Genomic DNA, 16,750 nt, shown 5'->3' on the forward strand with positions numbered 1-16,750 from the left:
AACCTTCAATGAAACAACATTCAACATTAAGCGCTGAAATGCTTCCGGATCTCCCGAACCCGATCCGAACACATGTCCAAGTCCAAAATTGTCATATGATCCTATTAGAACCATCAAATCCTGGTTCTGAGGTCGTTTACTCAAAATATTGACTCAAGTCAAATTGACCATCATAGGCCACTAATATTGAACTAAGTATTCCGATTCCAACCCGAACCCTTCTAAACCTAAACCAACCATTCCCTCAAGTCATAAAATAGTAACATCACATACGAGGAGTCTTAACTAGGGGAACGAGGACCTAGAAAATAAAACGACTGGTCGGATCGTTACATTATTTGTTTCCTAAGAGCATTAACTATTCTTTTTCAAGAGCACTAAAGCTTTTAAGGACATCAAACTTAGGGGACAAATCTTCTTAGTTATAGGATATAAATCCCATAGATTAATATCTCCATTAAGTGTTGCTGCAGCAAAAAAGAAGAAATTACCACAATTCTCAAAATTGTGATAATCCGATAGGTCATCTTATGAATTAAACTAAATTCTATGTTCTGAGGCCTTAAAAACCTCATTTTATCCCTCCTCGATTTGTGTGCGCAGTCCGTACGTGTTTCCAAAAAGCTTTTATGTTGAAAGTTGATAAAAATAAGGAATTTTGCTTAAAAACCTCATTTGAGTTGACTTCGGTCAATATTTTTGGTAAACGGACCCGGACTCGTGTTTTGACAGCCCGGTGGATCCATATTGAAATATGGGATCTCGGCATAAGCACGGAATCGGATTCAGATGTCCCTAGCCTGAGTTATGAATTTTTGTTAAAAATTGAAAGTCTGAAAATTTATTTGTTTTTAACAAATTATTGATGTTTGATCCCGTTGGTATCGGGGCCGTACAGGTCCAATATAATATTTTTGACTTGTTTGTGTAATTTGGTGGAAAACGGAGTCGGTTTGACGTGATTCAAACGTCCGGTGGTAAAAATTCAAAGCTTTCTTGAAATTTCATTTGATTTGGTGTTTAATTCGTAGTTCTAGGTGTTATTTTGGTGATTTGATCGCACGAGCAAGTTCATATGATATTTTTAGATTGGTGTGCACTTTTGGTTTGGAGTCCCGAGGGGCTTGGGTGTACTTTTGGATCTTTGGTTGAGAGACTAGTAAAGTTAAGAAATTTTAGAGTTTGACCATGGTCAATATCAAGCTAAGACGATCTCTTTTCAGTGTTTTGAGTGCGCGAGCATGTTCGTAGTGTGTTTTATGATTGAAATTCATATATGGTTTGTGTTCGGGAGGTTCCGCATGAGTTTCGGGGTGGTTTCGGATCATTTCGGAGAAGTTTGGGTTTTGCTGGTTTCTGGTGCGACACTGTTCATTCGCAATTGCGAAAATACAGTTCGTTTGCAATTGCGAACCATTTATGGCAACTGCGAAAATACTGTTCATTCGCATATGCGAAGTTTTGTTCGCAAATGCGATACCTATAGCTGAACAAAAGATGACTTATACGGGATATTTGATTCAGTTCCAAAATTTTCAAACCTAATCCACAAGAGACAATTTTCCAAAGAACTTTTCTTCCTTAAATCATTGGTAAGCGATCTTAAACTAATTTCTTTCAATCTTTCACTACTTTTTCATAAGATTCAACCAAAAATCTAAGGTTTTCATTGTGAAATTGGGGGGTTTTGTGTAGAAACTAGGGATGTCAAAATTTGGGGATTTAGACCTCAAATTGAGGCCGGATTCCAAAACCAATTATATATCCGGGCTCGGGGGTGATTGGGTAATCGGGTTTTGGTCCGAATTTCGGGTTTGGACCAAGCGGGCCCAGGTGTTGACTTTTTTCAAAAATGGCCTAAATTGAATTCTATGCAATCGTGGGTAGATCCTAAGGTTTTATTTGAATAGTTTGGTTGGTAAATTGCTAGATTCTATTGGTCCGGAGGCTTGTGTGAAGGGAAAAGCTGTGATTGAGCTGTGAGTTTAGCCGTTCGAGTGAGGCAAGTGTCGTGGTTAAACTTGGCTTGAGAGATTAGGTATTATTTGCCTATTTTTGGATGTTGAGTACAACATATAGGTGAATTGATGAGCACCTATGCGTTGTTGTCGAGTCATACAATGCGAGTGAGTCTTATTATTGTAATTGTTATTCTTTGATCATATTGTTCATGCTTATACTAGCTATTCGTTATGTTGACCAACTCTTATCATGTTTTACGGAATTTGGTATTGATTGAGTATTGACTCAAAGTTGAGGTTGGTATTGTGGAACTAAATGTTGAAGTAGGACTGGTTCTTGATATTTCTATCTCTCTGTTGTTATTGTTCATTGTTTTGGCGAGGGAGAGTGTTAAAGCACAAAGGGTGATGCCGTGCAATGTTTTGTGAGTGAGAGTTAATGCACGGAGGGTGATGCCATGCCATGATATGGGAGTGTTAATGAACGAAGGATGATGCTGTGCCGTTTCTTTTTTTTATGTGGTGAGGATGAGAGCTAATGTACGAAAGGTGATGCCGTACTGTTTCTGTTAATTATAATGGTGAGATTGAGAGTAAAAGCACGAAGGGTGATGCCGTGCACTTGTCTTTAGTGTGTTAATACTTTCATTGGTGCAAAGCATATTGTCTGGTATGGTTTCTTTACTATTACAGTTTTCTTTATTTTGTATTCCCCTCAGCATGTTTGCCCTCCCGTTATTATCTGGTCATCTTCTATTAGTTGTTATTGTGCTCGTATATTGTTTAACTGCACATGTTTATAAATGTGTCTTATCTTAGCCTTGTCAGTACTTCGTCGAGGATAGACTCGACACTTACCAGTACATGGGGTCGGTTGTACTGATACTGCACTCTGCACTTTCTGTGCAGATTTTGGTACCGGACCGAGTTGACCCTGAGTCTAGCTGCTGGCTTGATCCGTTTGGAGACCCAAGGTAGTCCAGTTAGCGTCCGCAGGCCTTGGCATCCCCTTCTATGCATTTCCTTTACTGTTTCATTTGTATCGAAAATAGTTGTATTTCCTTCAAATACCTTACTTGTAGCTAAATCTTAGTAGTTCATGGATTGTGACACCAGATTCTGGGTAGTTGTGTATAAGTATTAAAGTTGGTATGGATTTCCGCGCTTTTCTTTTTACCTTGTTATGGCTTATTTGATGTTTATCACTGAAAAACTTAAGAAGTTTGCTTAATGATCTCTATCGTTGGCTTGCCTAGCAAGTGAAATGTTGGGCGCTATCACGGTCCCGACGGTGGGAATTTTGGATCGTGACAAGTTGGTATCAGAGCACTAGGTTGCCTAGGTCTCACAATTTACGAACAGGCTTAGTAGAGTCTGGGGGATCGGTACAGAGATGTCTGTACTTATCTCACAGAGGCTATAGAGTTTAGAAACAGTTTCACTTCTATTCTTCTTTGTCGTGTGATTTTGTTCTCTCCGTGCTAGTCGAACTCTTCTACTCTTGTCCTTCGCAGATGGCGAGAACACGTACCGCATCTTCAACTGAGCAGCAGCCAGAGCCCCCAGAGCCCCCAGTGGTAGCTCCTACGAGGGGCAGAGGTCGAGGCCGAGGCAAGGGCAGATCTCAGCCCCGAGCTCGAGTAGCAGCACCAGCAGTGAGGCCTTAGGTTGAGTTTGATGAGGAGGTTCCAGCCCAGACTGTTCCAACAGGACTAGCTCAGGTCCCGGAGGGGTTCATTGCCACCCCCGTGCTTCAGGACGCCTTGGTCCGTTTAGTGGGCCTTATAGAGATTGTAGCCCAGACTGGCACATTCCCTATGGCACCAGCCGTCTCCCAGGCTAGGGGAGGAGCACAGACTCCCGCTACTCATACTCCAGAGCAGATGGCTCCCTAGTTTCAGACTCTAGCAGCCCAGCCAATTGGGGTAGTTCACCCGGGTGTTGTGGCACCGATCGGTGATGGATCAGCTATGTCTGGTGATGCTTTATGGAGGTTGGACAGGTTTACCAAGCTCTTTCCAGTTCACTTCAGTGGTGTATCTTCAGAGGACCCCTAGGATTATCTTGACAGCTATCATGAGGTGTTACGAAACATGGGCATAGTGGGGACTAACGGGGTCGATTTTGCTGCATTATATTTGACGGGTTCTGCCAAGAGATGATGAAGGGATTATATGTTGACCAGACCAGTTGGGCCGCCTGCTCTTACTTGGGACCAGTTCTCTTAGCTATTCCTCGAGAAGTTACTTCCTATCACTCAGAGAGAGGACTATCAGAGGCAGTTCAAGCGTCTTCAGCAGCGCTCTATGTCTGTTACTCAGTACGAGACTCGACTTGTGGACCTGGCCCCAACGTCGGCTGAAGGGTAAAGCAGCCCAAGCAGTGGCTTTAGGCCCCCAAATTTTGGGGGCCCCATTTTTCATTGACAATAATTTTATGAATTAATTTTTTATATAAAAAATTGATTATCTTAAAGTTAAAAAGTATAACTTTTTTTAACAAAAAGGAAAAGAAAATTTTGATTTGTTACTGATATTGACCCTTGAGTTTGAATAATCCGAAACGTATAAAATAGTTTTTATTTTTCATTTAGTGAGTAAAAATTGAGATCACTAGATGATAAAAATCCGAAAAAAGCCTTGATTAAAACATAATGGCCACTTTGACATGATAGTTTAGGCTATTTTTCAAATTATATAGCGATAAATTTTATATATTACAAGTAGAAGATAAAACTCTAATCGATATACTTAATAAGATAAGAGCACTTGATTTTTCTCAATGCTTATATTCCTTATAGAATAAAATATACTATAAAAATTGCATCCCGGGAAAGAAGTTTTTTTCAAATTAACAACAACAACAACCCAGTAGAATCCCGCCCAGGAGGGTAATGTGTACGCAGACCTTACCCCTACCCCGGAGGGGGTAGAGAGGCAAATCTTGTATACAATCAACAATGTCTCACGAGAAGCTAACTGGGAATAACTCGATTATAAGAAAATTATTAATAATTTGCATCTAAAAAAGTTAGGAAAATATACTTCAAATAAAAATAGTATATAATTTTGATTAAATAAATCAAGGCCTCTCATCAAAAATTTGCTTTAGGCCACCAACAAAGTTGAGCCGCCCCTGCCTAGCCCGACATGCTATTCTTCTGCTTCTTATCGAGAAAGAGAGGGTAAGGAGGTTTATTGAGGGACTTGCTCAGCCTATCAAGTTGCACATGGATAAGGAGACTGGGAGTGAGATTTCTTTTAAGACAGCTGCAAATATTGCCAGGCGAGTCGAGATGGTTTTACCTCAAGGGAGTGGTCAGGGATCTAAGAAGAGACCTCGTCATTCTGGTGGGTTCAGTGGTGCCTCATCTGGAGGCAGGGGTACTTTTGGTAGAGGCCATCCTCCCAGGTCGTTTCATTCAGCATTCCAGGCTTCTCACTCTGCTTCAGGTGGTCGTGCCCCTCATATGCATTATTCAGATCGGCTAGCCTACAGTGCACCACCAACCCCTATTAGTGCACCTCCGCTCCAGAGTTTTCAGGGTGGTTATTCAGGCCGACAGGGTCAGTTTCAGGGTCAGCAGTCTCAGCAGCGAAGGTCTTGTTATACTTGTGCGATCCGAGGCACATTACTAGATTTTGACCTCGAGCACCGAGCAGTTCCCAGCATCAGGATTCTCGTGCCATATTTCCGGCACCAGGTGCTTCACCGCCCACCCACCCAGCTAGAAGTAGGGGTCAGACAGCCAGAGGTGGAGGTTGAGTCGTTAGAGGTGGAAGTCAGGCCGCTAGAGGTAGAGGCCAGCCAGCTAGAGCCCGTCCTCAAGATGTAGTTGAAAGTGGTGGAGCCCAGCCCCGATGCTATGCTTTTCAAGCCAGGCCGGTGGCTGAGTCATTTGACGTGGTTATCACAGGTACAGTTTCAGTTTGCAGTAGAGATGCCTCAGTTCTATTTGATTCGGGTTCTACTTATTCATACATGTGCCTTGTGATTCTTTGAGTGCTTCTGTGTATGTGTCCACACCCGTGGGTAATGCTATTGTCGTAGATCGTGTTTATAGTTTGTGTGTGGTTACCATTGGGAGTCTTGAGACTCGTGTAGATCTCCTACTTCTCGATATGGTCGACTTTGATATCATTCTGGGTATGGACTGGCTGTCACCTTATCATGCTATATTCGATTGTCACGCCAAGACGGTGACCTTAGCCTTGCCGGGGTTGTCTTAATTAGAGTAGAGAAGGAAACCTGGCCATTCTACCAGCAGGGTTGTCTCTTATGTGAAGGCTCGACATATGGTCGATAAGGGGTGTCTAGCTTATTTGGCTTATGTCCACGATTCTAGTGCGGAGGTTGCTTCTATAGATTTGTGCCAATTGTTCGTGAGTTTCCTGAGGTGTTTCCTGCAGATCTGTCGGGGATGCTACCCGACAGAGATATTGACTTCTGTATCGATTTGGCCCCGGGCACTCAGCCCATTTCTATTCCGCCATACCGTATGGCCCCACCAGAGTTGAAAAAATTGAAGGAGCATTTGCAAGATTTGCTTGATTAGGGCTTCATTAGACCGAGTGTCTCGCCCTAGGGTGCGTCCGTGTTGTTTGCGAAGAAGAATGATGGATCAATAAGGATGTGCATAGATTATTGGCAATTGAACAAGGTCATCATCAAGTACAAGTATCCATTGCCAAGGATTGATCAGCTTCAGGGTGCTAGGGTGTTTTCAAAGATCGATTTGAGGTCTGGCTACCATCAGTTGAGGTTTAGGGCATCCGATGTCCCTAAGACGGCTTTTCGGACTCGGTATGGGCATTATGAGTTTCTAGTGATGTCATTTGGGCTGACAAATGCCCCGGCGGCATTTATGGATTTGATGAACCGGGTGTTCAAACCCTACTTGGATTCTTTTGTGATTGTATCTTGATCTACACCCGCAGCCGAGAGAAACATGAGCAGCATCTTCGGATCGCTCTTCAGACTCTGAGAGACAGCCAGTTATATGCTAAGTTTTCAAAATGCGAGTTTTTGTTGAGCTCACTCGCTTTCTTTGGGCACGTTATGTCGGTAGAAGGTATTCAGGTGGATCCTAAGAAGATTGAGGCAGTCAAGAACTGGCCTAGATGTCGATGCCCCCTTTTTCTAAAGGCGAAATCGGGTTTACGACATTTGGGCGGACAACTCTTTTCCTTTTGGGAATTAGGTTTGAGATTTAGAAGAGTCGCTACCTAATGATTGAGTGCATTAGGACACTAAGAAGGAAACAAAAAGAAGAAGAACCAGAGAATGGGTAAGGGCTTGAAATTATCTCGGGGGGAAGGTGTTAGGCATCCCCCAAGATCCACTAGTGTGGTTCCCGTCCATGCTATAATTGTGACTTCACATAATCAAGTAAGCAATTAAGGGCTCAAGTAGGAGGGATTCGCATACAACATTGCAAATAAATTAAAACTTGGGGAAAGGTAAAGAGGGTAGAAATTTTATGAAAGATTTAGACAATTTAAAAGAGATAGACGAAAGCAAGTAAAAGGAAGGGGGTCCTAGGTTTATGATTAATATGGATCACGTCAATGCAACACCCAGTAATCACTCCTCAAAGAAGGGCTACATGAGAAATTATCGCATCGGTCATCATATCTATATCTACCCTTTCCACCCCCTTAAGGTATTAAAGCGCGGGATAGTATCGTTACATAATGCATGCTATTACACGTCCCAATCCTATCAGTGCCGGAGGAATTGAGACTACTAGTCCTAAAGGGAGGGGATTTGGGGCTTTAAGGAAAAAGGATAAAAGTCTAGGAGACAAGCAAAAACACATAAACAGTTAGGGGAAACAAATAGCAATTAAGGCTCACACAGGCCTCCTCACTTAAAAGAGCAAATATAGCATGACTTCAAGTACTGGTTAGGTCTTTAATTAAAATTACGCAAAGGGGGTGGCTGATTTATTACATATTTTCAGATAAGAAGTCCGAATTAGGCCTTGTCTGGATGTAGTTTATCAAAATTGACGCAATTAATTACCTAATAGTTTGCCTAAGTGAGACCTATAGGCATGACATCTAATAGAGCGTACTAATTTTAGGGAAAAGGTTGCTGGTTATATAAACGAAAGATCTGCAGATTTTGACGACCTTATGACTGATTTTAGACCCGTAGATGAAATAGACGAAGCTGGTTCAGTTGATTATTCCTACAGACATGATTTGTAAGCGTAATTGGTTTTAAACGATTACATAAATGCAAGAGTCCTATAGGCATAGTATCTAGAGTGAAGTTGGTTATTTATTAAACCTATGATTGTTTGCCTAATGGCATGTATATGCAGAAGTGCAGAAACCTAAGATCATGATTTCTATATGCAGAACTTACAGGCATAATTTCTAAAATGCAGAAGTGCAGGACTTATAGACATAATTTCTACGATGCAGGTGTGCAGAAACCTAAGATCATGATTTCTACATGCAGAACTTATAGGTATAATTTCTAAGATGCAGAAGTGCAGAATTTATAGGCATGAGTTCTAAGATGCAGGAAAACTAGTAGGCATGAGTTTTAAAAATGCAGAATGCGGAAATTGTAAATAACCTATGGGAGAGTTTTCTACCCTTGGCATACATTCATCCCCATCCCTTTCCACTAGCCATCCCCAATTGTTATTACAAATTATTACAGACCCAAATGAATCAGAAAAAGAAAAGTAAAATTACATCAGAAGCTCCAGCTACATCCAAACAGCCTAATTCAGACTCAAAGTCCAACAATATGAGATAAACCAACTTCCAGGATCAGATTTCCAAAAGCCTTTCTCACATTTGGGATGTGTCAAAGTTCCCAAGAGTCTCAAAGGGCTCCGGGCAGTGCTTACACCCCAAACACATTGCAGAATTAAGATCATAGTGTAGTGTGGAAATGCCAGCCCTCAGATGTCCAAGTTCAGAGAGAACTCAAGGTCCCAAAGCAAGGCTCATAAGAGAGGGGCAGAACTTAAGGGTCTAAGAATAAGTGTAAGTGCATAGAGGGGGAATCAGGGAGAGCCATGGCAGGCTAGTGGTCATGCCCAGCCATTGGGAATGCTGGCACACCCCTGACCAGCCTGTTAGCCAGTTTAGGAGTTAGGATCCATTGTGGATCAGGTTATAGCCTGGGCAGCAATTAGGGTACTGTCAGGCCAAGAACCTTAACTCAAACACATAGAAGGGAGTAGGGGTAGGGATTCACAATAGAAAAGGCAAGGAAGGAGCATAATTAACACAAATCCCTGAACATAAGCAGTAAAGTAAACAAGGATGCTGAAAGTGTGAAGTAAACACATAGGGGTGAGGTAGAAAATTAAATAAAAGACATACCAGTTTCAAAGGAAAACAAGTAAGAAAACAATATTCTTCGAAAAGCCAAGTTGCAAGCACAACAGTTCCAAAAGGTCTCAAGCAACGCAGAGTGTTGAATTCAAATTAGTAAGGTAAATGTGTGAGTTGAAAGTAAGAAGTTCGAGGTATTGAACTTGAAGCATAGATGCGAAAGTATTCGATTGGGAGTGTAGATGTAAAGTTAGGTCTGTTTAAAGTGCAGAAGTGCAATCCCTTTTATAGTGCAAAGAGAACCAGTAAGAAAGGTAAAGAAATCATTAAAATCAGTCTCCCTTTGGTTAAGGGATTCTGATTCCAACGGGTAGAAATTAGTTAAGGAAAGAAATTTCTAATTAAACCTTTCAAAGTAGCACAAAAGGGGTAAGTACATGGAAATTATTTAAGGAAAACAATCAATGGTACACGGTTTGTGCCAAATATGGTAAAGGAATCAATTTAACAGCCATGAAATGAGAAACTGCAAGTTCAATTGAATGAACCAAGTCAAGAAAGGTAAAGGAGGTTCAACTGAAGGAAAATCAATGACAGTTTATCAGCCTTATTAAGGGGGTTTCAGAATCAATCACTTAGTTGGTAAAAAAAAACCTTTTGAAAGAGAAATTTCTCATATATATAAGCACACAGATCAAACAAAAAGGTCCGTAGGTTATTTAGAAAAAGAGTTTAACATTGAAAGTCTCAGAGTCACAAGCCAAAGAGATTCTAGTTAATTACAGACTCATAGTGAGCCTGAAAGCCTAGGGTCCCAAAGCAAAACCCTAGTACCACTTGTCAGAGAAACCCCAAAACCTAGGGTTTCGAATAGAGTCGGAGGTGAGAAAACAAGGCCTTTGCAAGAGGCTTAGAAATCCCTTTCAAAGACTTATGAGAGACAAACACACACAAACAAGTTCAGAAGAGAGAGATGATGCGAGTTTTCAAACAACAGTGGAGAAAAATATACAATCAGAACTCGGTGAAGCGACCAAAATCCAGGGCCCAAACATAAACACGTATAGCAAAGAGTGAGGAAAACAACACAAATTAATATGCGAGCATAAGATTAAAAACAAAAAATAGAAAAGTCTCGCCTAATAGAACAGAAACAAGAGAGCAAACTCATGCATAATAAGAAGAACACATACGAGCATGAAACACACATAAAGAAAGAACAGGAAGCATCAGAAAAATATTTGAAGAAACCTTTTATCAGAAACCCTAAAAATCGATTTTGAAAAGGAAATTTGGGGAAAACCTTTATAACGTCAAATAACGCTCAGGCATGTCACGGATCTAAAAGAAATAAGCAAGTACAGAACCTTAGACGGCTTAGAGTTGCAGAAGAAACCCTAGAATAAGAAAGGTCTTGAGGAAAGTCGGATCCTGAGTCGAAAAGACTCATATTGCTTGAATACGCCGGAATAATAGCCGGAAAGGCCATAGATCTGAGAAAGATCTAAAGAGAGCCATCGAGATTGGGCTCCAGAACCTCGAGCAGCTTAGTTTTAATGGTGAGAGAGAGTGAGTACAGGCCATCCATGGTCTAGAATGGCATGGATTCCGGTGGAAACATGGTAGAAACAGGTGGAAGATGATTAGGGTTTCGGGGAGGCTAGAGAGAGTTTGGGAGACGAAGAGGATTTCAAGGCGGCGTATCAGATAGAATGAGCTAGGTTAAGGGGGTATTGGGAATTAGAAATAGAAAGGGGCAATCTCGGCCGTTGATCAAAATGATCAACGACCTGGATTAAAGGGGAGCCGGGTGGGTTTTAAATCGGGTCGTGGGTTGGGTTAAAAAAATTGAAATTGGGTTGGTTTTTATTTGGGGTGGAATTGGGGTCAAATTGAGGCTAAAATTGAAAGGAAATGAGGTTGTAATTGAAATAAAGATAGGCCAGATGTTAAATAGCCAATTTTCCCCTTTTCGTTTTATAAAAATAGTAATAATGATTTTAAAAACAAATTAAAAGCACTGAACTAATTAATAATACATAAATATTAATCCAACATACTGGAAATAATTTAATAATTGTAAAAATGCTGTTAATCGTAAAATAGGCTACAATTGCAATTATATGCAATTTAACTTTAGAAATACCAAATAAATTTATAAAAATATACAAAAATCACCTTAATTATATTTTGGTGTAAATATGAGAATAGAAATGAATTATTCACCAAAATGATAATTTTGGGAATAATTATTGGATTTTGTACTGCTAGAAATAGACAATAAATTAATTTTGAAACCTTTAAAAATTAGGGAAAAATACCAAAACTCTTGGGCATGCTTATATATGCATGTACATGCTATTTTAAAAGTATTTTGTATGTAAAAATACATAGGGAAAACCTGTTCCCATTTAGTGAAATAATCAATTGCTACTAGGATAAACCTGTGCCCATTTGATGCGGCAGGTTCGATTGGTCCGATAACATACATTCCCCATGCGGAGAATGGCCATGGCGAGCTTGTTGCATTAAGCTCATTTGGAGGCACTTTTATCATGTCTGCATGATCTGACAGCGATGGCACTTTCGAACATACTGGATGCAGTCCGTTTCCATAGTCATCCAGAAATAACCTGCCCGGAGTTCCTTCTTGGCTAAGACAAAACCGTTCATATGTGGACCACAGGTCCCATCATAAATTTCCTCTAGCAGTTTGGACGCCTCCTTTGCGTCAACACACCTTAGCAAACCTAAATCCGGAGTTCTCCTATACAGGATTCCTCCGCTGTGGAAGAAATTGTTGGATAATCTTCGCAGGGTGCGCTTTTGAATAACATTTGCAAGCTCTGGATATTTTCCTTCGGCCAAAAATTCCTTGATGTCGTGAAACCAAGGCTTTCCGTCTACTTCTTCCTCGACATGGGCACAATAAGCTGGCTGATCGTGAATCTTTACTGGAATAGGGTCTATAAAGTTCTTATCTAGATGCTGAATCACGGATAATAGAGTGGCCAATGCGTCGGCAAACTCATTCTGGACTCAGGGAACATGCCGGAACTCTGTCTTTATGAACCTCTTTCTCAACTCCTACATGATGCAAATACGGGAGTATCTTGGAGTTCTTGGTCGCCCATTCTTCTCGGACCTGATGTATAAGCAAATCCGAATCTCCAATAACTAGCAACTCTTGGACGNTGGTGCGGGATTTTGAGTATTGGGGAAGTTGACATCTGGGGGTAGTGACGGGAAAATGACAAGCTTGCCAAATTCCGAACTTGGTCCAGTTCTTCTTGGAATTTCAATAACTTTTGTTCGAGTTGGGAGGCACTTTCCTTGGAAACTTGAATACCCTGGGGAACCTCTACCCTTTCAACTGAGTTCTCCTTCCTGATATTGCTCAAGTCTTCCATTTTTCCCTTGTTCTTGTTTTTGATAGGACTCGGAGGAGGAGGAGGTGGAGGGCCCTTGGATCTTGTGGAGTAAGATGACGATGCCAGAATGCACGAACTAACCTTTGGGGAAGGGGAATAAAACAAAAAGTAAAAACAAAAAAGGTAACAAGTTAGTGTGGATCCTGAGGAGAAAATATTGCAGTATTTAAACACATAGTGCAAGAGTATAAATCGTATCCTAATTTGGGATCCTCGTTGTGCCCGAGGTAGGCCTAGCGACAAATAAATTTGGAGAACTTATAATGCTAATGCCTTATTTTATTGATGAAAAATAAGACGAATCCCAAAACGATACTAAATAACAGAAATAAAGATGTCACTAGTGGCCATAGGCCCTATTACATTTGCGAAGCAAAGAATAACTCCTATATACTTGGTCCCAGAAGGACCTTCCCCAGACTCGGCAACGTTGGCTCCTTCGTACAGCTCTCCTAGCTCGCGCAATCCCAGCAGCAAATAGGTCCTTGCCAGATGTCCGCCTTCATTTCCTTCAGCAACCCGGCAATCTTCGACTCTCTTCAGAAACTTCTTTTCCAGCTCCACTATGCCCCGCTCCAAATAGCTTAGACGTTTGTTGGCGCTGACAGCCATGTATTTCCATTCTCCGATTAGCTTTTGGTTGGCTTCTTATATTTCTCGGTGTTCATCTTCACATTCCCGCATCCTCTTGCGCAGTTGGTTGTACTTCACTTGCGCTTTCGCCTTTTCATCAATGATCCTGTGACCTCGAACAAATCCGGGCTGACCCAAATCGTTGTGATTGTCTTCCAACCAGCCTAGGTAATGTGGAGTACAACCAGCATGGTAGCGATCTGGCTCAATGGTTTCTTTTACCAAGACAATCTTGCTATGCCACATATGCTGGGCTTGACACTTGTACGGACTATCGCCAGCCTGGAAGTCAACCCGGTAATGACTCATCTTGTCGACCCTTGGTATAACCTGTCTTCTACCTGCCTGTCTCATTACCCGAATAGGGACATATGGGTAGGTCCCTCTTAAACCAATCAGTATCATAAATCGAGTATCCCTAGACCGTATGATGAATTCTTCAGTAGGGAACCACTCGAACATCCATTGCACTCGGTCTTCAGTAAGATTGTCGAAGAGCTCAACCCACTCTCTAGCATTCTCTAGTTGGGCGAACATGTTGGGCATATAATTCATCCGCTTTGGGTGATGAAAAGCGATATGATCATCCCAGTCTCTACGATGGATTTCCTGCCGGTACTCACCCCTTTGGAGGTGCTCCATAAGCCATAGTTGGAGTAGCAAATTACATCCCTCGAAATGTTTGGCTCTTTGTTGACATCTTTCTAGGGCTCGGTATATTTCTGCAACTACCATTGGCACAAGGCTGGATGGCTGCCGGTTAATTCCTTCCATCAAGGTCTTGGTGACCATGGCCAGTTTGGTATGGATTCTTGCTTTCTTTGTCGGAAAAACTATCATCCCCAAGAAACAGATCATAAACACAAATACCCTTCGGTGGATGTGCCCCAATGAGGTGATGGCGAACTCGTCCGGATAGGTACGGTATGATTTGCTATGGCCGTACCTTTCATACAAATGGTCAAAGGGAATGTAAGACTTCTCCAAACATGTTAAGTCGGGATTCTTCTTTAGACCCATCATCTTAAGAAAACCCCTACCCTTACGATTTTTCGGCATTAGCAAAGCCGGAGTTTCCCATGGTATCCCAGCCAGTCCTCCTATCTCCTCAAGCAAAGGTGTCATCTCAATGTCTCCAAAGCGGAATACCGACCTATCAAAGTCCCAAAACAGACCTGCAGCTTCTATGATTTTGTTGTTGGGTTGAATGTCTAGGAGAGAAGGCAGGTTTCCTAGATACTTCCGGACAAGAGTCTGATCGGTGGAATGAAGATCCTTCCACCAGCTTAGCAATTTGGGGTGAATGTGGGTGACCATGCTGAATCTGGGGACTTCGTGCCTCATTTTTGCAAAACAAAAGGGTTAGGCCCCTTTCCCCCACCAGAATCGACTATTTAACATCAATAATTAGCATAAGAGGCATTTAGTTCTCCAAATAAATGCACAGAACGTGGTAAGGTCCGTTTGGGTCTCAAGGAAACCCAGTGGACTTTGGACAAGGCTATCTTAAAGAGTCATTATGCGGACATTATAACTGACTCGGCTAGGTTTGACCATGATACATGCACAATTAAATAGAGTAAGGTTTCTGTAGGGTTTTAGACTGGTACCCTTGAGCGGACAACTCAAGAGGGAAAGGCGCGGAACCGTCGACTACACCGTTGATCGACTGGTTTTACCGCAAATATGCCTTTGCCGGATTTAGGGGGTGATAATATCGGAAGAACGCAACCACTCATTATAAGTGTTGCTAAGGTATTTTGTTTTGCACGAGCGGAATATGATGTCGAAAGAAATGCAATACAACAATTAACAAATTGTCATGTACTTTCACGTTCATAAAGGTAATGATTACAATAATTACTCGTAATTGCAACAGTATTGAAGGAAAGCGATAAAAAAAGCATTAAAGAAAAGAAACAAAGAACCAAGTTAGTTTCGCAGTAGAAGAAGGAATAAATACTTAAAAACAAGTAAAGACATGAAAAGAAGCATGAAGTCACAAATAGCATGAAATGGTAAAATCCTTAAAGAAATCCCCAGCAGAGTCGCCATGCTGTCGATGCCTCCTTTTTCTAAAGGCGAAATCGGGTTTACGACATTTGGGCAGACAACTCTTTTCCTTTTGGGAATTGGGTTTGAGATTTAGAAGAGTCGCCACCTAATGATTGAGCGCATTAGGACACTAAGAAGGAAATAAAAAGAAGAAGAACCAGAGAATGGGTAAGGGCTTGAAATTATCTCGGGGGAAGGTATTAGGCATCCCCCAAGATCCACTAGTGTGGTTCCCGGCCATGCTATAATTGTGACTTCACATAATCAAGTAAGCAATTAAGGGCTCAAGTAGGAGGGATTCGCATACAACATTGCAAATAAATTGAAACTTGGGGAAAGGTAAAGAGGGCAGAAATTTTATGAAAGATTTAGACAATTTAAAAGAGATAGACGAAAGCAAGTAAAAGGAAGGGAGTCCTAGGTTTATGATTATTATGGATCACGTCAATGCAACACCTAGTAATCACTCCTCAAAGAGGGGCTACATGAGGTATTATCGCATCGGTCATCATATCCATATCTACCCTTTCCACCCCGTTAAGGTATTAAAGCGCGGGATAGTATCGTTACATAATGCATGCTATTACCCGTCCCAATCCTATCAATCCCGGAGGCATTGAGACTACTAGTCCTAAAGGGAGGGGATTTGGGGCTTTTCGGGAAAAGGATAAAAGTCTAGGCGACAAGCAAAAACACATAAACAGTTAGGGGAAACAAATAGCAATTAAGGCTCATACAGGCCTCCTCACTTAAAAGAGCAAATATAGCATGACTTCAAGTACTGGTTAGGTCTTTAATTAAAATTACGTAAAGGGGATGGCTGATTTATTACATATTTTCAGATAAGAAGTCCGAATTAGGCCTTGTCTGGATGTAGTTTATCAAAATTTACGCAATTAATTACCTAATAGTTTGCCTAAGTGAGACCTATAGGCATGACATCTAATAGAGCGTACTGATTTTAGGGAAAAGGTTGCAAGTTATATAAATGAAAGATCTGCAGATTTTGATGACCTTATGACTGATTTTAGACCCGTAGATGAAATAGACAAAGCTGGTTCAGTTGATTATTCCTACAAGCATGATTTCTAAGCGTAATTGGTTTTAAACGATTACATAAATGCAAGAGTCCTATAGGCATAGTATCTAGAGTGAAGTTGGTTATTTATTAAACCTATGATTGTTTGCCTAATGGAATGTATATGCAGAAGTGCAGAAACCTAAGATCATGATTTCTATATGCAGAACTTACAGGCATAATTTCTTAAATGCAGAAGTGCAGGACTTATAGACATAATTTCTACGATGCAGGTGTGCAGAAACCTAAGATCATGATTTCTACATGCAGAACTTATGGGCATAATTTCTA

This window comes from Nicotiana attenuata, unplaced genomic scaffold (assembly GCF_001879085.1).
Source record: "Nicotiana attenuata strain UT unplaced genomic scaffold, NIATTr2, whole genome shotgun sequence".
Lineage (NCBI taxonomy): Eukaryota > Viridiplantae > Streptophyta > Magnoliopsida > Solanales > Solanaceae > Nicotiana > Nicotiana attenuata.